Here is a 22,329-nt window from a genome sequence, read left to right on the forward strand (position 1 = left end):
CTGGATATAGCGAGAAAAAGGCACATAACCCACGGCTCACGCATAACGCTATGACGGTGCCTGACTCCGAGGGCCTGTATTGGACTTTAGCTTCTCCTGCGTTATCACGCCACGCACGAGTTTTCGTATCGTCGAGTGAAACACTTGAGTGGAGGCAACGCGGGGCGGCACACTGCAGCGGGAGGAAGCATTGACCTCATTGGGACCGCTGCGACAGCGTTTGAAATATCAGGTCTCCCGTGACAAGGGAACAACGGGTGCAACTCTGACCACTTTAATACACTGAGCCCCAGACATCGAGGTGAGCAGTGGGGACGCGCCTCAATCATATTTGTATTCCTATGGCAAAACGAAAAAGGACAAGTGAAACCGCTTGTCAGGCCAAATGACCCTTACAGATCAAAGGGAGGAGACAGAATACACTTTCCCTCTCTCCTGCAAGCTCAGATATACCCCATGCTGACCCAATAGAATAATTCAGCACCCTATCTACAGATCATATTGTGGGATCCCGGACCGCTCAGGAGGGAACAAGTGGACTACGGTAAAGAACCACTCTGCCCACGGGCTCTGTCCATGCATCGGCACGTCTCTGTGGAAGACTGAACCCCACACCTGAGCCGAGACATAACCTGGTCTCCCATTGTATATGGCATGAAGTGGAGGTTCCAGGACAGTGGGAGTGGCTCCAAAGCCCACACATAGACTAATGTGTCATATTCCAAGCGGGGTAGATTTGTCATCTAATGCCCACCACAGCAGCCTCAGCATACACAAGCATCGGCCCAGGACGGCAATCCCCTGAGCAACCAGCCACATACCACGAGGAACAACACCACCTTATAGTCCTGCATGCCCCGCACTGGCTGAACACGTCAGAGTCAGATGTGTGCAAGATAAACACGGTCACCCGACGGTTCGCACACGCTCCCTCTACTGCGGTGGTACAGACTCTCAAACGACCTTGCACGACAAGTCAGGGGTGGACTGCGGGACATCGCAGAGAATTACTGGAGGGTTGGGCCCCCAGCACCGCGGCGTGCCCTCCTCCAGGGACAGCCAGCATCATCAAAAGGAAAAGGCCTTCTCTACCTTACAAGAGATGTCTATGGGCTCGCAGATCATAAGTGCCCACCTCTGACCCCAATAACATCCCGCAAGTGAATTCAAAAGATATCACTCCTTAGGTAGAACCACGCTGCGGTGTTCTAACTGAACATACTATCAAAGATCAGTACTCTTATGTATCACTGCTCTCTATCGAAAATGCGCTGCGTCACCTTTGGCTGCTCTGATGTATGTGTAAGCTATCTTCCTCTGCCGACAAAAATAAAAGTAAAAAAAAAATAAATACATACTATCACCTCTCATGACAGAAAGCCACATCAGTCATTGTGAGGGTTGGGAAACCATTATTGAGGCGTGTGCCCTCCTCCGATGCTCGAGCCCTTGAGGACAGGAGGCGATATTGCCCCAAGTCAAGAACCGTGTGGAGTGCTGCACATCAATGGGTCCTACCAGCAGAGAGTGACACACGTGAGAGCCTGCTGACGTAGTAACAGACCTAGGACAGTAGTGTGTAGTCCACCAACAAAGTGCCACGAGGGGAGTGCATGGACATACGGCAAAGACTTACGCCATTTCGGTTTATCCCGCATCGCACTAACCCAGGATCCCTACAGGAATCTGCTATGGCGACAGCAGGGGCGGAAGCCGCCGCAACTAAGGCTGATGTGGCAGCATTACTCAACGAGATGAAAAGCATGAGGGCGGACATTGGAGCGAGATCATACAGATGATCAACAAAATGGAAGAAAGACTTGAAGGGATCGAACACAATTAAACCTCCCTCAGTACCCTGGAGACACAAATAGACCAGAGGATTACAGAGATTGAAGCTCAGCAAGAGGAGTTCTGTCTGAAAACGGATGATTTGGCGAACCGTTAACAACGGAACAAACTACGAATATTCAGGATCCCAGAAAGAGAAGGAGAATCGGAACAAGACTTGAAAAGACCCTCCATGAAATCATCAAACTATTATTGGAGGACGACTCCGTCGATGAACCAAAGGTTGACTGAATACATAGAGCTGGAGGGGCCGCGGGAGGACTGAAAACAGTCCTAGCACGGTTCCACAACTATTCCGATAAGGCCAGAACCCTGGAGAAAGCCAAGAACGGTGCACTTGTCTCCCTGGACACAGCAAGAGTGACAATCTATCATCACTTACGCTTGCCCCGAGACGGATGTGTATGCCACTCCCTAAATGGGTGAAAGAAAAAGGAGTCCGATATCGATGGGGCTACCCATTCTCCCTTACATTTGAACTGGATGGGAACAGGATCAAGCTGAGATCGCAAAAGGACATACACAACTGCATGACTGACCTGCTGGGTAATCAGGACAATGAAAAATGATCAAGGGGAAAAGCAAAGCAGGTAAGACGACAGACAGTGGCGCATTCAAGGCCCAAGATGGAGGCGGATACCAGGATCCAGGAAATACAGAAGGATGAACAGGTTTCTCTTCAAATATGAATCGTGTGGTAAGAGGTATCATGTATGGGATATGGTTGCTAGAGCACACCTTAAGAGCAACACATGCAAAAAGGAAGAAATGCTGATAGAATTAGGTCCTCAGAAAGGTCGTCTCCTCAGGGTGAGTACACTCAACGTTAAAGGGCTGAACTTGCCGACAAAACGGTCCCTGGTGAGCAGGGAGTTTAAGAGATTGGACTTGACGTGCTCTTCCTTCAAGAGACCAAATATGCATGCAGGGAGGAACGTAGGGGGTGGAATACTGGGGCAGGTGTGGGGATACTCATCAGAAAAGGGGTTGAACCTAGAAATCACCAAGGTGTGGGCTGATGTAGAGGGTAGAGCTCTCTTGGTAGCGAGTACTGCACGCACACTAACTTTCACGCTGGCAACACTTACTCCCCTAACACTGGCCAATCTCGATTCCTACAACGAATGACCACAAAAATAATGTTGGAAGCCTCCGGGCATGTAATATTGGGGGGCCGGGGGGGACTTTAACCTCTGGGCGAATACCAAACAGGATAGACAGGCAGGCAGCCCTGATGCGCGTTAACCCGGGGGAGGGTGGCCGGACGGAGGTGATGGAGATGGAGATGGAGATCTACGGGCTCCGAGACATATGGCAGGCTACACCTTCTACTTGGCACCTCATGGCACATTCACTAGAATCGACTACTTATATGTTTCAGAGGAGTTGGCGGAAGTGGCGACGGGCTCTGAGATCTCATCAATCTCTGAGTCCAATCACAACATGGTCACGGCAGATTTCAACCTGGCAGGTCTTCCACACAGGGGATCAAAGTGGCGGTGTAATGAGACATTGTGGAAAGACTATCTCAGTGTCCATTTCTGTTCAGAAGACAAAGGAATATTTTAGGGTAAACAACACAGGGGAGGCATCAAGGAGAATGGTGTGGGAAGCGGGGAAGGCTACGTGGAGGGGAGATCCCGATTAGGGAGGGCACCAGCAAAAAGAGAGAAAGGGCTCTTATAGAAACTAGATTAAGGAGAGAGGGAGATCGCACACTTGGATAGGGTTGCGCGAGTTCCACAGAGGGGAGGGCAGAGAATATCTCAGAATATCTCTGAGGACAGAAAGAAAAGAGAAGAGAAGAGCTTCGACTCCTCGAGGAAGGGCAAGTTGTCAGAAAACTCCAGGTTCTTAAACAGAAGCATTACAAGAAAGGGGATAAGGCAGATGCCCTCCTCAGGGGGCAGCACGCAGAGAGGTTGGTCGCTGCCATAGAAGGGTGGAGAAGGCGATGCCCAGAACACAGAGATAGGGGACATTCCAGAGGCGTTCGCAAAGTTTTATGAGCGATTATATAAATCTGAAATGGCACAGGAGAAAAGAGAAATAGATGAGAACTTGAGAAGTGTTGAGATCACGGCGGAAGAGATTGAGAGTGCGTAAAGAGGCTTCCGCTAGGGAAGGCTCCAGGTAATGATGGCTACACAGCAGGATTTTATAAGACCTTCCTCTCATTGCTCCTTCCCTTTATGGTGGAATTGTTTAATGATATCCTAGAGACAGGTGTAGCCCCAGACTCTTTCACAGGCACGGATTACAGTGATCCCCAAAGAAGGCCAAGATCCCAAACAATGCGGGTCATACCACCCAATTTCGTTGCTAAATATTGATCCAAAAATATATACAAGAGTACTAGCAGCTAGATTAGAGATACACATGTCGTGACTGATACACTCCAATCAGGTTGGGTTTATTCTGGGAAGGCAGGGCACAGATACAATGCGCAAGACACTACATTTGATCCACGAATCAAAGAAAATGACAGAGAACCCGGTTCTCCTATCAGTCGATGCAGAGAAAGCGTTTGACAGGGTAGAATGTGGCTTCATGGAAGCAGTGCTGAGCGAAGTTCGACTAGGCGACAGATTCAGAAGAGGAGTGAAGGCAGTTTACACGTCCCACAAGGTATCGGTCAACTCCGACTATTCGAGATGGTTTAACCTAGGTAGAGGTACGAGGCAGGGTTGCCCTCTGTCCGCAATACTGTTCGCCCTCTCCCTCGAACCTATCGGCCAGAAACGTAGGGCGGACCATCTAGTGAAGGGACTGAGGGTGAGTGGAATGAAATACAAGGTAGCTTTCTATGCAATCGATTACTACACATAAGGGACCCCCATGACGTCCATCCCGAGAGCTATACAATTGATTGAACGCTAAGGCGAGCTCTCCGGCTTCAAAACTAAACAGGTCTAAGTCAATCCTGTTTCCACTGAACAAACCCACTCAGGAAGATAGTCAGATGTTCCACACTTGGCCTCACGATTGGAGGCAACACCCTACGTTACTTGGGGATAAATCTCACATGAAATCTGGATGCCACATATGACGCCAACTGTCCCCCCCCCATTTCTCTCCAGCTTCCATGCTGAACTAGCAAAGTAGAAAAACGTACAATTTCCTGGGTGGGGAGACTCAACGCAATCAAGATGGTGTGTCTTCCTAGATTTTTATATCCATTCCAAATGCTCCCAATTAGACTTCCGAAACTATTCTTTGGAGAGGTAAGGAGGGCCATTTTGAGATTTCTGTGGCAGGGGAAGAAGGCTAGAGTAGCGTACTAGGTTCTCAGCCTGCCCAAAGAAAAGGGAGGAGTGCGTCTACCTGACCTCCAAAACTATTATGAAGCAGTACAGTTAAAAGGTGTTGGTCCCCAACATGAGAGAGCAAAACGTTACAGTGGATGCACCTCGACAATCAAAATCTGGCCCCGGCCATGGTGTGGCTATGGGTACCGAGAAACAAATTGCTCCATAGACTCCAAAACCACCCCATATTGGACACCATCTAGGAGATCTGGAGGGAGTGGGCGGACATGCGGGGGATCACCACATGGCCATCTCCTTTGAGCCATATCTGGGCACTGGGTGTTCGCAAGGAGATTCCCAGTCATGAGAGATTCCAATGATGGTTTGACGCTGGTCTGGAGAGGGTGGGTCAACTCTGGGGGTGCGGGGGAGGGAGGCAAGTTCCTCACGATCACAGAACTGGAAGATGCATTGGTGATAGGCCCCATACCTGTCTTTGCCTTTCTAATTTGGGAGGGTGACATGCTATAGTGGTGCCACTGCTGCTCGCTGCACAAGCTTGTCTCGTGATGCATTGGAAAGCTGCCATGGTCCTGGGTAAGAATGAATGGATGAATGTGGCAACTAACATCTGTATAATGGAAATAAATGACCGCTGCCCTCCATGGGAGATATATGCAGTATGAATTGTTATGGGGCAGTTTTGCGAACAAATATATAACCAGCGCCTAAAGAATTGTACTGCATAAGAACTGTAGGTTGAGACCTCATTGACATGTCAAGCAGAAAGTAGAAACGTTGTGGTGCTTGCTCACCCGATAGGGATTTAGAAATTGCTGTTGATTGTGCCCCATTTAGACAGCCAGAACTATGGACTGAGAATAACACTTACCGCAATCGAGAACACGATGAACAATGAGGCATGATAGACGAAACACTGTTCCTGGGCGGGGAGTTATATTTTGTATTTAAGAGTTATGGGTTGTTGGAGGAGGGGGCGGGGAGGGGGGCTGAAGGCGAATACTTTGATAGTTATGCCATGCTCCAAACAATGCTCGTGTGATGTTCAACATGTTTTTTGATAAACTTAATTAAATAAAAATAAAAAGATTGGAAACACTCACCTAAGTGACCACAAAATGTTGACTGCACACATGAAGTGCGCACAACAGCGTCCAGTAACCGGACGGTTCATGCAGGCAAAAATAGATTGGCCAGGTACGTAGGCAACATTATCAAATATATTGCAAGAATTTGTTCCTTTTTCTACTCAACGTCTTTGGAGGAGAAGGAGGTAATGTCACCACAGTGTTTACAGGCATCTGTTAACAGATTAAAGAGGCTTTATGTCTGGAATAGGAGAGCACTGTGCACACAGAACGATCATGTTTGACCCAGAAAGGGACTTGGCTGGGAGGTGCCTGGCTAATGCAGACTACAAAGAAGGTGCCCGACTACTAAGGCAGAAATACAAAATGTGGTCAAAAGTTATAAAGTTTATTTTACTCCAGAAGGAAGGGGAGAAAATGTTGGAAATCCTTACTAAGAATTGCTCCAACAACTTCTGGAAGGTGATCAATAAGCTGAACACTCGTAAGGACTCTGCTCTAAGCAACCCCATTCCAGAAATAGTCTGGGTGAAACATTTTGCATCTTTACAGGGAGTCACATAACCTTGTCCCCAATGTCAATTTGGCAACCCCCTGGTCTCTGACTCTACCAGCAGAACTAATTGAGGCCAGAATTAGGAAGGTTTCTAATTCACGGGCCGTGGGCCCTAATGTGCTGTCCAATGTTGTTCTGAGGGAGGATCCTCCGTTGTGGGCAAAGATTTTATACATCCTACTTGCAGAAATGATATCAACGGGGTTAACACATCACCCTGGAGCCTTGCTGTGATTGTACCCATATACAAGAAGGGAGATGGGAATATTCCTCTGAACTATTGACAGATTTCCCTTCTTGATTGAGTAAGTAAGATGTTTGCAGGTTTGGTATTGGGAGACCTGGAATGTTGGGCAACGTCCTCTGGTCACCTGCAAAAATATCTGACTGGCTTTCAGAGAGGGACTGAGACGGATTTTAACGGTTTTGTGGCCTGAAGGATGGCTCAATGAGGATTGTTAGTTTGCCAGAATATATTGCAGTAATTTACTACTCGCAGGCTTTTGACTGCATAAATCGAAACGTGTTGTGGCAAAAGCTGAAGGACTGGAATATTCCTCTGGTTCTACTGTCTATTTGGTCCGCCTGCATGATTCAACTCTTCTACAGGTGCAATTGCACAGGCAGGGTACTCTGATGGAGTGTATCCCATCTAAAAGGGGACTACACAAGGGCTGTGTTCTGGCTCCCTGCCTGTTCAATCTTTACGATCTCAATGTATTTCTGTCAGGATCTTTTTTCGCCCTACGCTGATGACGTGATTCTTCTACATATAGACCTGGTGGGCTTGCAGAAACAGCTTGAACGGATTAGAGACGATTCTCTTATAAATGAACTCCGCGTGAATGAGAAGAAAGCTAGGATCATCAGGTTTCACCATAATATCAACAAAATAAGGCATTACAGTTGGTTTATTGGGGGGGGGCTCAAATATAGACCCTGCTCAAGGCTTTCTTTATTTGGGCTTCAACCTAGAAGCAGTGGACAACGCTGATATCTTAAAATCTCGTATCAGTTCAAGGCAACACAACTAGCCATCCAAATGAAGAAAATGAACTCAAACATTAGCCATTTTTCAGTTATGCCCTTTGTTGAATTATTACAATACCAAAGATCTTATATGGTATAGAGCTGGGTACCAAACCTAGGACCTTGAATTATGACCGAGAAGAGTCTGTGGTGTGGAAGTGTGCCTTGAATCTACGCAACTGTGTGTTCATCACAGCCCTTCAGTTTGAGTTGGGTCCAACTTCTCTGGACTCCCAACTGGAGGATCTTGATGTTATGTAGGAAGCTGTTGGTGTTCCAAAGAGGGTCTCTACACTATGATGTTGCAGAGGGAGTGGTGCGCTCATCTTCTGGCCCGCTGTAAAAATTTAAGAAATGAAAGTAGGTGCTGGGTACCTGTGATGCATCGGTGGATGATCTCATTATTAATCCAATGTCTGTTAAAAATCATTTGCCTGCGATTGGATGCTCACAATTTCCAATATGAGATCATTAAAATTATACAAGAGTTTGAGTCCACTCGACAAGCCTTTGGAGGAAATCCCAAGGTATTTAAAGAAGTTCCCTAATGGCCATTGGCTCCAAAAGTTTCTGCTTCACACGGGTGAAATAAACTCGATCAGGTCACCTCTTGATGGGGATAGAAGTGGATGTGGCCAATGCAAAAACAGTGAGGTGATCCAGAATAGGGAACACATTTTGGTGGCATGTCCTAAACTACAGACTGAACAAACGTTGTGGCTGGGGCCATTAGTCCATAATCTGGGCTATTTAGTAGTGGGGGAAATTTCTACTCCCGAATCTCCAGTGGGCATGAAACTGTAATAACTATTGGAGCTTCTGCATTGTGCAGGATTGATTAGATTAAGGTGGGGGATAATGACAATTACACAAGCACAGTTTTAAAATGAATGTTGAAACTTTGTGAATATTATTAATGATTGTATTACAATTTTCTTCACTCTTCTTTTATCCTTTTTTCTATTTTAGTTTACCTCTGTTATTGGCTTTTTTCTTTTCTTTATTGTAATAGAAGGCTGAGACTGCTTCAGCCATTGAGGATTGTAAATATCGAAAGTGAGGTTTTTATTATGAATTGTATATGATCATTAATGTTGTATTTTGGGTAAGGTTGGGTATGAGCAACCAAAATAATGACAATTAAAAAAGGCACTTGGATGCCAACAAAGAAACAGCCGAAGAGCAAAAAAACACTGCCTTGCGCAACTCCGCCGAGGAGGGAGTCTATCCTTTCCAGGAGGACCAGAGCAAATTCAGCATGGTGGGTGGAAACCTAAGGCAGCCCACAGAGCTGATCATATTGAGGAGGGGGGAGAGGGGTGAGGACCGAGATTCTGCATCGCTTCATTTTTTTTTTTTTAAGTTCGGGGGGGACTGGACACAGAGTGGTCTATGCCCCGTGCACCAAAATTCCTTAAGATGGCACTGGGCTGACACTGTCCAGGGGAGGAACTGGAAACCCTTTAGAAAGAGCATTAAACCAATGCTCTTCTAGGCTGTTCTTTCCTAAATCTCCATTCCTTGGTTTGTTCCATGTGCTTCGATACCTTTGGGTCACCAGCATATTTCCGTACAATTACAAGTACAGGACAGGGAGAGAACTTAAATATGTCAAATATGGTACTGGGTTTTTAGCAGATACGGATGGGGTGACATTACCCAGAGTCCCTTCTTCCTCCAATACCTGAATTCCCCTCTCTCCCAGTTCTAAGGCAAACAGTCTTTAGGCACACTTGATATTGCAAAGTTTTGGGTCAGAAAGGCAATTCTTCAGAAGCAGGTGAAAAATGTGGTAAAAAGAATGGTCTTTTCTGACGTGTTGCTTGGGCAGATTTCTTCAAAGGGCCTTGATGTAACACAAAACAGCGTCTCACCAGGTCTCTTGCAGCATCCCTCAAACTCTTGGCTTCTTTGTTCCCTGATGACTATAAAGAGATTAGTTGTTCTTTGGAGTGCTTCTGTCTTTCCTGTTACCAGTCCATCGAGGACACTTAGTGAATCGAAACACAGGCCTTGGTACCAGGCACTGCTGTATACTATAAAGTATGGACAGTGGATTGTAAATAATCAGCAGACCTCAGACCACCCCAGCTTGAAAGGCAATTGTTCAGGTGGCTTAAACAAAGAGATGGAGTGGGAGATATTAGGAACTTCCTCCTAATACCCAGCCCACTTCCTTCTCCCAGGGCCATGTGCTGACAGCCAATCTAACCCCGCAATTGCCTCGCCACCTTGACGTAAGCTCATATGCCTATGAGCTCCACCTCTATCTCTCTTTTATGGACCTGGCTCACCTCTGCCACCTCAAATATCTCCTAGACACTTTCCCACATGTTTGTACCTCCTCTCAACATCCCCCCACACACTTTGCAAGTTTGGGGCGTGCATGTCCCTCTCGGTTCCTTCTCTTTTCACTAACAAGTCTACTTCTGCAGGAAAGAGAAGGGTAGAGAAACAAAAAATGAGGATGTCCGAGAAGGAAATCAAACATTTATTTCAAAAAGCACTGAAAGAGGTGACACGAAGTGGAAAACAAATAAGCAAGACGCTGCACCAGATTGCTTCTTCCACTTTTTTTTTTTATCAAAGATTTTATTGATTTTCAAGGTTAAACATCATTACAAACATCTTTCAACATTTCAGGGAGGGGGCATAGAAGGGGGGGAGGGGAGGGAAGAGGGGGAGAGAGAAGGAGGGGGTGTCTCAAGGCAGGGGTGTGGTGGGGAGAGAGCAATGTAATCAAAAGAAACAACATTAACCGTTACAAACTCAGCTTCAGGGACCTTGGTCCAACAGACCATCAATTTTTACATAGGATGATTTCATGGCACAGGGCGGTCTTAACAGAGTTAGTATTTCCCTTTCAATGGGTCTCACACAGTCACAGTGGATACAGGGTCGGCCTCGGCCTTCAGCTGTCCTCCTCCCATCTTCTCCATATTTTCCCTGCTTTATGGGGGCACCCTCTTGCTTTGTACACCCGGTGCTCCATTACCGCACCTATGTCCACGTCTGTGACCCACTGGTCATAGCTGGGTGTGCACTCCGAACCCCACAGTTGTGCAATGTTCCGCCTAGGGACTGCGAGCCTGGTTGACCACAGCAGTTTCTCATATCGAGATAAGTCAGTTTCCCCGGAGACCCCCAGAAGCAATTGTTTCGGTTACCTCTGTATCGTCTTTCCCAGAACGTTACAGTTTATCGCAGCATTTCTGCCAGAGCAACTGAATACTGCTACACTCCCACAGAATATGAAAAAAGGTACCTTCCTCTCGCTTGCAGCGTAGGCACTTTGTGTCCACGGCCCTGCCCCATCGGAAGAGTGCTACTCTCGGGTAGTAGGTGCGGTGCAGGATCTTCAGCTGGACGAGTCGGAGTCTTAAGGAGATGGTGGTTTCACGCGGGTACATCAGGGCCTCCGTCCAGTCTTCCGGAAGGAGGGGGCCCACATCTCGTTCCCATTTTGTTTTCAGGTCGGATAGCTCTGATGTTGCGAAGGAGGTTATTACAGTGTACATGGTAGAGGTGACCTTGCGCTCCACCCGAACCAGAACTATGTTTCGTTCAAGCGGGGAGCTTTTGGGCAGATCTTGTATGGTCCGTCGGTGGGCTCTCCAGGCATGATTTAGCTGCATGTGGTGGAACCTTTCCATGTCCGGCAGGAAGAACCTTTCTTGCATCATTTCGAATGTTGCCAGGTTGTCTTCCTGTACCACATCTCCAACAGTGGAGATTCCACGCTGGGTCCATTTGGGCCATTTCTTCAGTTTCCGTACTTCGGGGAGGTTGCAATTGTTCCACAATGGCTTGGGCCAGTGTTGTTTTCCCGCCCCAACCCAAGAATCGAAGCGCTTCCTTCCAAATTCTCGTTATGTGGGATGCCATGTCAGATTTCGGAGGGCAGTCCAAGGTTCTGTAGAGGTGCTCTATTGGCTTGATTGTAGTGTTGCAATGGAAGCCCCTGATATGCGGGAGACTCCTGTCACCGTGAAGCATGTCGTTTATTACCTCCATCTGACTGGCCCAGTAGTATGAATGCATCCTGGGCAGCCCGATCCCCACAAACAGACCTCGGATGGGTCGCAAGAGCAATTTCCAGGTGGCCACCTTTCCAGAGAAGTTTTCGGAGGGTGCATTCGATTTTGTGGAATTCCCGGTGGTCGATATGTAATGGCGCATTTTGCAGGATGTATAGAAATTTCGGGAGGGCGATCATTTTAAACAATGCTGCCCTATCCATCAGTGTCAGCGGCAAGGAGATCAAGTGGCGAGTGTTGTCTGCAAATTTTGCCATCCGGGGGACAGGTTCAGGGCAGTATATTCAGTAAGGTGCATTGTAATGTGTATCCCCAGGTATTTGAATTGTTCCTTCTCGATTTGGAAAGGGCCGGTCGCCAAACACAACAATGGAGTGTTCCCTGTAGGAAAAAGGATGGACTTGGACCAGTTCACGCAAAGTCCACATAATGCCTCATATTGGCCCAGCAGCTGCACGACTCTGGGGCAGGAGGTACTTGGGTCCTTCAGGTAGATGAGTAGGTCATCTGCATAAAGGGATATTCTGTCTTCCCAGGTATCGGACCATCGGAAACCCTCCCATGTTGGGTCGTTTCGTAACAGGATCACCAGGGGTTCTATCGCAAAAGCAATCATGGCGGATAGTGGGCAGCCCTGCCTTGTACCCCTTCTCAGACCGAAGAGTTCTGATCGCCAACCGTTGACCCTGGTCCTAGCAACCGGGGATTCGTATAGTAGCTTCACCCAACTCATGAAGTTCTCTCCAAAGCCCATGCGGCGCATAAATGTCCAGACAGCCTCCCATCTCACCGAATCAAAGGCTTTTTCAAAGTCAATTGCCAACAGGGCCAGTGGTCCCTGTATGCTGCCGGCTCTTTCCAAAGCCGCGAATAGTCTGCGGAGGTTCCTGCGAATTGATCTCTGTGGCATGAAACCGCACTGGTCCGGGTGGATCAAGGAGAGAATTACCTCTTGTAAGCGGTCCGCTAGAAGCTTCGCCAGTATTTTAGTTTCAGAGTTGATGAGTGAGATGGGCCTGTACGAGCTACATCTGTCTGGGGGCTTGTCTGGCTTAGGGATCACTACGATTGTTGCTTCTCGGAGATCTGGGGGGAGAATGCCCTTCTCACGAGCATGGAGGTACATTTGCAGGAGCTGGGGGGCTATCACGTTAGTGCCCACCCTTCGCCATAGCTCTACCGGGAAGCCGTTTGGACCAGGAGTCTTACCGGTCTGGAGCCCAGAAATGGCGGCTAGGATCTCATCCTCTGTGATCTCCCGCTCCAGTCGTTGCCTTTGCGCCTCATTCATGGTAGGGGTTTCAATTCGATCCATAATCGTGGTGTCCATCGGGGTTGTGGATTCACTGTATAGCTCTGCGTAGTATTCCGCAAAGCCCGTGGTTATTTCCTGGTCTGTCAACCTTGCGTTCGAACCGTCCGCTTCAAGTCTCCGGACATGGCTACGTCCCTGCTACTTCCTTTCCAGCCATGCCAGCATCTTACCCGCCTCGTCACCGGTTTCGTAGACCCTTGCTCTCATTGCAGTGTGCGCTTGGCGCGCATTGTCCATCGCTATGCTTTGCAGACTTTTTTGTGCAAGTAGCAACGTCCGGTTAAAGGCTGGCGTATTTTCATCTACGTGCCTCGCCTCTGCCTGTTTGACTTGGAGCTCTGCTTCAAGGATATTACTCATGTGCAGCCTCTTTTTGGCCGCCGTCCAGGATATTAGTTCGCCCCTCAGCACTGATTTATATGCTTCCCATAGCATTTCAGGGTTTGTTGCAGTCTGTGTGTTTAACTCAAAGTATGAGGTGGGTAGTTTGTCTATCAGCTCTGGGTCCCCCAGATAGTAACTGTTCAGGCGCCAACATGGCGGTGGGACCCTCCGGGACGTTATAAGTAGCATTTCTAGCGGAGAGTGATCAGAGATGCCTCTAGGTAGTATGTTTATTTCCTGTGCCCTGTGTAGGTCAGTTGCGGGAGTGAAGGAATAGTCCAGTCTAGAGAGTGAGGCATGGGCCCCTGAGTGGAAAGAGTACGCTTTAGCATCTGGGTGCAGTTCCCTCCACACATCTCACTGGCCGAGTGCGTTGGCGAACATAGCAAGCCTAGTGGGGACTTTGGTGTTCCTATTTCGTATATGGGATCTATCCAGGATGACATTCATGACTTCATTGAAGTCACCGCCAAGTATCAAGCAGTCAGAGGTGTGATTAGCAATTAACGGGGTAATGTCAGTGAGCAGTGATTCTAGAAGGGTCGGTGGTGCATAGATGGCTATCAGTGCAATGGCCTGCCCCCATAGATCGCCCGTCACATATATGTATCTGCCTCCTGTATCATGGGTCACTGTGTAGAGGTGGAGGGGCAGGTTTTTGTGTATCAGGATCATAACGCCTCTTGAGCCCATCGTAAAGCCTGAGTGAAATATCAGCTTATAATTTGTACGTTTAAATAGGGTGCATTCTGTGCCTGCAAGATATGTCTCGGACAGGAACACTATGTCAGCCCCCCCGTCTGTTCAAGAATTGGCACACCAAGCAGCGCTTAATTGCATTGCCTAGGCCATTGACGTTCCACGACATGAGCCTCAGTGTTCTGAGAGTGTCGACCTTATTACGATACTCTGCCATGTGAGTGTGTGTCGGTGGCTGCCCTGCTTGTCACCGGCAGCGTTATGCGCCTGTTGGAAACATGCCAGTGGTGTGCTGGCGACCTTCCTGGCCATGTTCCCCCATTAGCTTGATAGGTCCCTGATGTAGCTGTGCTTAACAAACCCAAAACCCTCCACCCCATCTAGAAGCATCGGTCGCCCAAACAAAAACTCTATGGTGTCAACTGGACACCCAACATGCACCGAACTTAATATCAAACAAATGTGGTGTCCCTCTAGGGAGAGTCGGGGGGAGTGGGGTGAGGTAGTACTCCTCTAAAAGAGGTGATCCCCAGGGGCAATCCACGCGTAAAGTACACCTGGGATTTGTTGCGCTCTCGGGGGGGGGGGGCTCTTTTCCTAACGTAGTGCCTAGGGCGTACCGCGGCCGCTACAGGTGGATGTGTGCTGCCTATCATTGTGCATGTACTGTGAGAAGATCTATGGTCTGACTTGCGTATCTCCGTATGGACACAGGATTGTTGAGGGGGTTAACACCCCCCTTAGGTCTTCCGGTGGGTCCTGCGGTGGTGGTCGGTGGGTTTCTCGCCGCTGGTCTGGCGGAGGTCTTCGGTTTCTCCCCCTATTTTCGCGGGGGATGGACCAGTCTCCTATGTTTTGCTCGGCCCAACGCCAAGCCTCCTTAGAGTCGCTAAAATGGACTGTTGTGTCTTTATGGTAAATCTTGAGTTGTGCAGGGAAGAGCAGGCCGTATTTCACACCCATCGTGTGTAGCTGTCGTTTCAGGGGGTCAAAGGATTGCCTTGCCCTTTGCACTTCCCTTGTGTAATCCGGAAAAAAGGCGATTTTGGAGCCATTGAACGTGACCGTGCATGTTGCAGCAGGGCGTCGCGGTCTCTAATTTGCGGTGGCCTGCCTGTGGGCACCCTATGTGCCCTTTCTATGGAAAAGAACTTGAAAAAGGCATTGGGCTCGTATAGGTCAGAGAGCCATTGTTCCAGAAAGAGTTCCATGCAGGGGCCCTCTGCCTTTTCGGGTATACCCAGGATGCGTACATTATTGCGCCTGGACCTGCCCTCTCAGTCTTCAATTCTGTCTTCCAGCACCTTCAGTTTGGACATTGTGTTATGAAGTTGTTGTTGCACGGTGTTCATTCTGTCCTCCGTGTTAGAAATGCGCTGCTCGGCTTCCCCGGTGCGTGCCGTTAGTTTTTGGAGGTCGTGCCTGAGGAGGGAGATATCCATGCTAATTCCGTCCATTTTCTGCTCCATGGACGTGCGGGAGCCGGTAATGGCGGCCATGATGTCTTTGAGCGATATTCCTTGGTCCGTCACCATGTCGACTGAGAGTTCAGTGGGTTGGGGAGGAGGAATTGTGTATTGATCCATTTTGCTTTGGGCGTGAAGCTTCCTCGGCCTGTCTTTCCCCATAGCGCCCGGTCAACCGTGTACGCTATGTGGGCCGATGTGGTCAGCCTCGCCTGAGCACCACGCTGCCAGGTGTGCCCCTTGTCTCTTTTACCTTGTCGGCAGATCGCACCCTTCGTAGCTGCTGTGCTTCGGGAATATTTCCACCCTCCAGGGCGGATGGAACCGCCCGTCACCCGGCAGTAGCGTGCCTCCCGGGGAAAGGCGTGCTCTTCGCTCTCACACGGGCCCACGGATCCACACGTATGATACTGGGGTCGCCTCACAGGGCCGCCCCGCTCGGAGGGCAGGGCTCACCGGGGTGTACGGTCTTCTCTCCCCTTCTTGACTTCCCGGCCAGTAATGGTGCTCCGGCCAGTCCCCCGAGGGGGCGGGAGCCGGCGCAGGAGGGCTAGGGTCCTCTCTTTGGCAGGCTCTCCCGCTACCTTCTTGTCTGTGCTGTCCTGCAGGGAGCGTGTCCGCCGATCGGGGCCTCCCCGGGTCCGCACCTTTCTCCCACTGTGATCGATCAGTCTGTTGTGGTTCGGCCACCGTCTCAGCACGGCCTCGCTGGGTGTGCACAGGAGGTTCAGCTGCGTGCGCCCGCGGCCATTCTGAAAGCGGGCCGGCTGCTTTTGCTAGAAAACTTCACACGGTCGTCTCCGGGGAATCCGACCGCGGTTCTCTTCGATCTTTGCTCCAGGAATGCCCAAGGGTGTTCGCTATCGTATCGGAGTATTTCCAGCTCTTATTACCCCTGAAAACAGGCTTTTTTATATCAGGATGTTAGTGCGGCCGCGGTAGCCGAGCAGATGCACGTCTACTCCATCCCGCGGTTAGCCACGCCCACCGCTTCTTCCACTTTTAACAGTTAATACTCTTTGGATTCTGAATCCTCACAGGGGAGAGAGAGCGAGACCAAAGGGCCCGGCGGGGCACTGGACAAGGAAGCCCTGTCAAAAGCCCCTATGAAAGTTGGGTCTATATGGGTTTCCAGCAGGACATGACTACAGTGGCCCCAAAGAAAACCTAAATGATTCAAGCATACCATGGCAGCGCGACTCCCTTTGATCCCAGAAAAGAAGGAGGAATTACTCAAAGAATGAGTTGAGCCAGATGGATCATTCATGTACACACCTGAGCGAGCCTTGAGAAGCTTCAAGAGGTTGTCAAAAGCAACTGAGGAATAAACAAATTGTACTCCTATGCTGGAAAATTGGAAATCCCAGGGTGAGTCATTATCAAACCTCACCAATGAAGGAATGAGGGTATCATCTATGTTTACAAGGCAGTCATTTCAGGTTGGTATCATTTGCACACAAGAGATTGGCATCTGGATAATCATCAGAATGCACTACATGAAAGGTACGTTTGTAGGACAGATGCTCTTGCTGACACCTTAAACATACTGTAATTCAGGGGTACACATTTCAAGAAACCTCAAGCTTAGCTACACAAGATCTTTGCACTTATAACAAAAACCAACAAACAAAATAATCTAATTCAAGGGCTCTGGGTCAAATTGCACTGAGCAATAGCGTTTTCAAGGGATCCTCTGCAGTACGCACCGCCCAATTGTTCATATATTTTGGTGACTTATTAAACATTTAAACCAATCATCTACTCTTGGAAAACATCTTACAGAATTCCAGCACACCAGTGGACGCAGACCAAAAAAAAAAAAAAAAAAAAAAACTTCGTCATTCATTTTGAAAGAAATTGAAGTGCAGGAAAACTTGACTGGTAGACTATCTAAACAACAAACAGCATTTAGGAAAGGGGTGAGCACTTCCTTGAATGGCTTTGTTATTAATCTATTGAAAGGTAAGGCCTGGGAAAAGGATACTCCATCTCTATATGTTGCTACTGAAGACCTTTCACAGGTCTTTGATATGGTTAGTCAAATTCGCCTAAGGACGAAATTAAAAGTCAGGCGATTTCCGGACATCCTTCTTAATATCCCGATTAATCTACATAAAACAACACTAACTCTAAGAGTTAGAATGGATTTGAAAGGGACAATTATCCAGAGAAAGAACCACAAACAAAGGCTTGAGACAGGGTTGCTTGCTGGCTCTCTGTCTGTTCAACTTGTACGTTTCAAACATAGGTACTATTTAAACAAAGCAGCATTTATTTCACCTCAGATTGATGGTTGCAAAGTTTGCTTGCTCACTTATGTGGCCATCATCCTTATAGATCATACACAAATGGGGCTGCAACGCCTCATAAATGCGTTCCAAATCTTTACAAATGAAAATCTAAAATGAGCTCAATGTAAACAAACAGAATATATTTTCCCCAGGCATAAATTAGGGCTAAGCTTTTGTTGGAAATTAGGGTACGAGAAATTGAGCATTGAGAGAAAAATTAAATATCTGTGTTTCTTTATAACAAATATTGTAATTCTGCTTTGTTACAAAGACTTGACAAGAGAGCAAATCATTTCAGAACCCAGATGAAATTTATTGCTAGGAAATATAGTCGATTCTCACTAATCCTTTTGATAAAATTCTAATGTACAAAAGTGGCTCCAGCCATTAAGTACGGTCTGGAGATCTCTATTCGGTATCGGAATGATATTAACTTAGCACATTTAGAGGGGAAAATGTGGTGCACAGCATGGTCACTAACAAATTGTGTGCCAAATATAATGTTATGGTATGGATTAGGGTTTCTCTCTTTACATGCTATTTATTTATGGAGGGTGTTAGGTCTTCTGAAAAACATCAAAACCTCTCCAAAAAAAACGTTATACCATACTCTACTGTGGCAGATGGAGAATCCCAATTCTGGTATCATGACTGTTTTGAAGGAAAAGCGCAGAAGGATTCTGGACATTTTAAAACTAACAAATAATGATAATATTGTGTTCCCAGTTGCTGTTAAGACTACATTGTATGAGTGGGACTGGTGTGATAGTTGTGATTCTAGGGACCAATATAAATTCTATAAAGATATTGCACGTGAAAATAAGAAATACTGGGATCTGCCAATGTATTTGGAGAAATGCCCTGATGTACGCTTCAGGAGTATTTATCCAAGATTCAGATTAAATCTCATTGCGACCAGATACATAGATTACATTAGGAAGACAACAACTGCAGATTCCGTGCTACCAAGCACGAAATAGAGACCATCTTTCACATTATGATAAAATGTTCCACGCTACAAACTCAGAGATTGGCAAAGTACACAGGATTTGTCTATGAACCCAACTAGTTACAAATGGATGAATTCTAGAAGCGATTGTTTAGTGGGATAAATATTGCTCTGTCGATTGCCGTTGTGACATTTTTAAGAATGTTAAAATGTAGATTGGGAAGACATTTGTAAATGTGAAAGGAAATGTGTCGAATTGTTTTTTTTAATTTAAACTTTGGTTTTTATTAGCATTTTGTGATACAAAGAACAGAAAAAAAGGAAGGAATTTTTCATAACCCCGTACCCCCCCACCCTTTGAGGAACCCCCCCGCACCCGTATGTCCAGCTCAAACATTAGAACAGTGAGGAGACCAAACATTCTTTCCATTTCCTGTGTCGCTGAAGTGATGCGACATGCAACATGTGACCGACTCAGTAGCTGGCTTGTGGCCGACGTTGCCCCGGGTCGTGGGACTCCCTACTAGGTGTTGTCTTACTCGGTAACGATCACGCCCCGTCCCCCTGGGGTCATGGCCCTGGAATTAATGGACGTCCCATCCCCATGTCTGCTGGATCCCATACCAATCTGTGAGAAAAGAGCAAGAGTTATTGTTCACCAAGGCAGTCAATTTGTCCATCAAGAACATATTCTTGAGTTTTTTCATCCAATCTTCCTTGGAAGGCATTTCCAGGCTCTTCCACTTCTGGGCCAGTGCCACTCTGCCCGCTCTCAACATAGTTTCCCACACCCTAGGGTACCGGTGCAGTTCTGCTTCCTCTGGGGGGAGGCCCAGTAGCATGGTCAACGGGTTGAGGGGTAGAGGGTCCTCTGTTACCTCTGCTATCCAATCCCTCACTGACTCCCAGTAGGTCTGTGCTTTCGGCATAGCCACCACATGTGGCCTCTAGTCCCCACCTGGCCACATCCCCTCGGGCACTCCGGTGACACTCCTGTGAACATTTTTGACAATTTTGCCGGATCTCTATGCCACCCCTGCAGGATTTTAAAGTTGTGTTCCATGTCCGAGGTGAAGAGATTGCCATGAAACGATATCCTGAAAATACGAGCCCAGGCGTCCTCGGATATCTCCTCCCCCACCAGGCCGTTCCAAAACCCACGAAAGCCCCTCATCGCCTGAAGGTTATGAGTGTTTAAGACTGCGTACATACAGGAAACCGCACCCTTTCTAGAAGTTGCTGAGTCAAGGAGTTTCTCAAAGGGAGTTAGTTATCTCCCCAGGTTTGGGCCCCATGAGGGGTCGTTAAGGATGCCCTTAAGGCGGAGGAAATCAAAAATGGAGAGAGTCCCGCCTCCCAGCCCTTCCCTGAGGTCCTCATAGCTCAGGAATTCTCCCTCCCTGAACAGCTGGCCCGCCCATTCCAGGCCCGCGTCAGACCAACGCTGGGATTTTCTAAACCCTCTGCTGCCCAATTTCAGAGGGGGCCCCCACAAGGAGGTCATAGGGGACGGCCAGGTGGAAAGGTGAGCTGTCCGGGGGCACTCCCTCCAGACATCCCAGAGAACACCCAGGGTCGGGTGGGCCAGTACGGAATTGATCGGCGAGGGGCCCACAGGAGATCCCGGACCTTAACGGGGTGGACGTCCATGTACTCTAGGTATGACCAGTATCTGCGTAGGCCTTCCTTCATGTGTTCCAGGAGGACGCGCAGTTGTGCAGCGTGGTAAGATAGCTGGAAATCTGGAAGACCGAATCCCCTCCTCCTCCCTCGGGAGCATCAGAGTGGCCCTCCCGACCCTCAGAGTTTTTCCCTGCCAAATGAAGTCCCGAACCCCCTTATGTAAGTCTATGAAGGTTTGGGCGGGTACCAGGGTAGGGAGGGCTGTAAAGAGGTAGAGAAGCCGGAGCAGAATATTCATTTTGACTGCTGTCATCCGGCCATACCATGATAGGATCATCCTTCCCCATCTCCTCATGTCGGAAGTGATCTCGGATCTGGGGTCGTAGTTGGCGGTTCCCAGTTCAGATAAGTCCCTAGTGAGGAGGACGCCCAGGTATTTTATGGTGCTTTTGCTCACGGCTATCCCTTGAAACCTGGTCAGGGAGTCTAGCACCGGGTCCAACAGGCGCATTGGAAGAAGAACGGACTTAGTTGTATTCATTTTCAGGCCCAAGAAACGCCCGAAGGAAGTGACCAGGGACAGGAGCGGAGGGATCGAAGAGCCCGGGTCCACCAGATACGCCAGAATGTCAATCGGCAAACAGGGAGAGCTTGAATTCCAACTCCCCCCTTCTAATACCCCTGATGTCTGGGTGGGATCTGACCGCTATGGCCAAAGCCTCCATCATGAGGACATATAACAGGGGGGAGAGTGGGCAGCCCCGTCATGTGCCTCGGGTGAGAGGAAAGGGTTCGGACAGCAATCCATTCACCTGGACTCTTGCGGTGGGAGCTCTATAGAGGGCGGCCACCCAGCTCAAAATGTGCGTCCTGAAGCCCTTTCGTTGGAGGAGGAGGAGGGTCATGTATCTCCACTCAACTCTGTCGAAGGCCTTTTCCGAGTCCAGGGACAGGATGCATGCATCGAGATCGGAGTTTTGGGCAAAATGTACCAAATCTAATGTTTTACGGATATTGTCTGACCCTTGTCTACCCCTAATGAAACCCACTTGGTCCCCGTGGACCAGCTTCTGCATTATTCCCTCCATCCGCCTGCTCACCACCTTGGCCAGGATCTTGACATCGATGTTGAGCAATGATATGGGTCGGTAGGACGCGCATTACCTCGGGTCTTTACCTTCCTTGGGAAGGACCACTATAATGGCTCCCATCATGAAGTTGGGGAGAGGACCCCCCTCTAATACCGAGTTGAATACTTTTGCCAGGTAGGGAGACAGGGGGGATCGAAACCTCTTATAGAAGTAAACCGAAAAGCCGTCTTCCCCCGGGGAGGTCCCCACCTTCATCCCGCTGATCGCCTTCTCCACCTCTTCCTCGGTCACCCGACCCTCCAGCCCCTCTGCCTGCTCCCGGGAAAGGGACGGTATCCGTATGGAGTCGAGGAACTCCTCAATCTGGGTGTCGCCGCCATCATATTCTGAGGCGTATAATGCCTCGGAGTATTGGCGAAAAGCATTGCTTATATGGGGGGTGTCGCAACCTAGTGTACCTCTGATGTCCCTCACCTCCCTCACCATCCTGCTTCTCTGGACCTCCCTCAATTTCCAGGCCAGGATCCTATCCGCTTTGTCCCCCTTCTCATAGTACTTTTGTTTAACCATTAGGAGGCTCCTCTCAGTTTTGTGGAGGAGCAGGTCTTTTAGTTGGAGCCTGTAGTCTTCCAGTGTGGCCACGCGGTCGCGCTCTAGGGTCTGTGCCGGGAGCCCCCCGGT

General features: G+C 48.5%; 1 protein-coding gene across 4 annotated transcripts in view; it reads right to left on the bottom strand.

Annotated features, from left to right (window-relative positions):
- EXD3 (exonuclease 3'-5' domain containing 3) overlaps positions 1-22,329 on the bottom strand; it is a 3,187,846-nt gene that overhangs the window by 3,143,076 nt on the left and 22,441 nt on the right. The gene's annotated exons all lie outside the window — the stretch shown is intronic.

Source organism: Ambystoma mexicanum, chromosome 8, assembly GCF_040938575.1.
Source record: "Ambystoma mexicanum isolate Mex_15411 chromosome 8, UKY_AmexF1_1, whole genome shotgun sequence".
Taxonomy (NCBI): Eukaryota; Metazoa; Chordata; class Amphibia; order Caudata; family Ambystomatidae; genus Ambystoma; species Ambystoma mexicanum.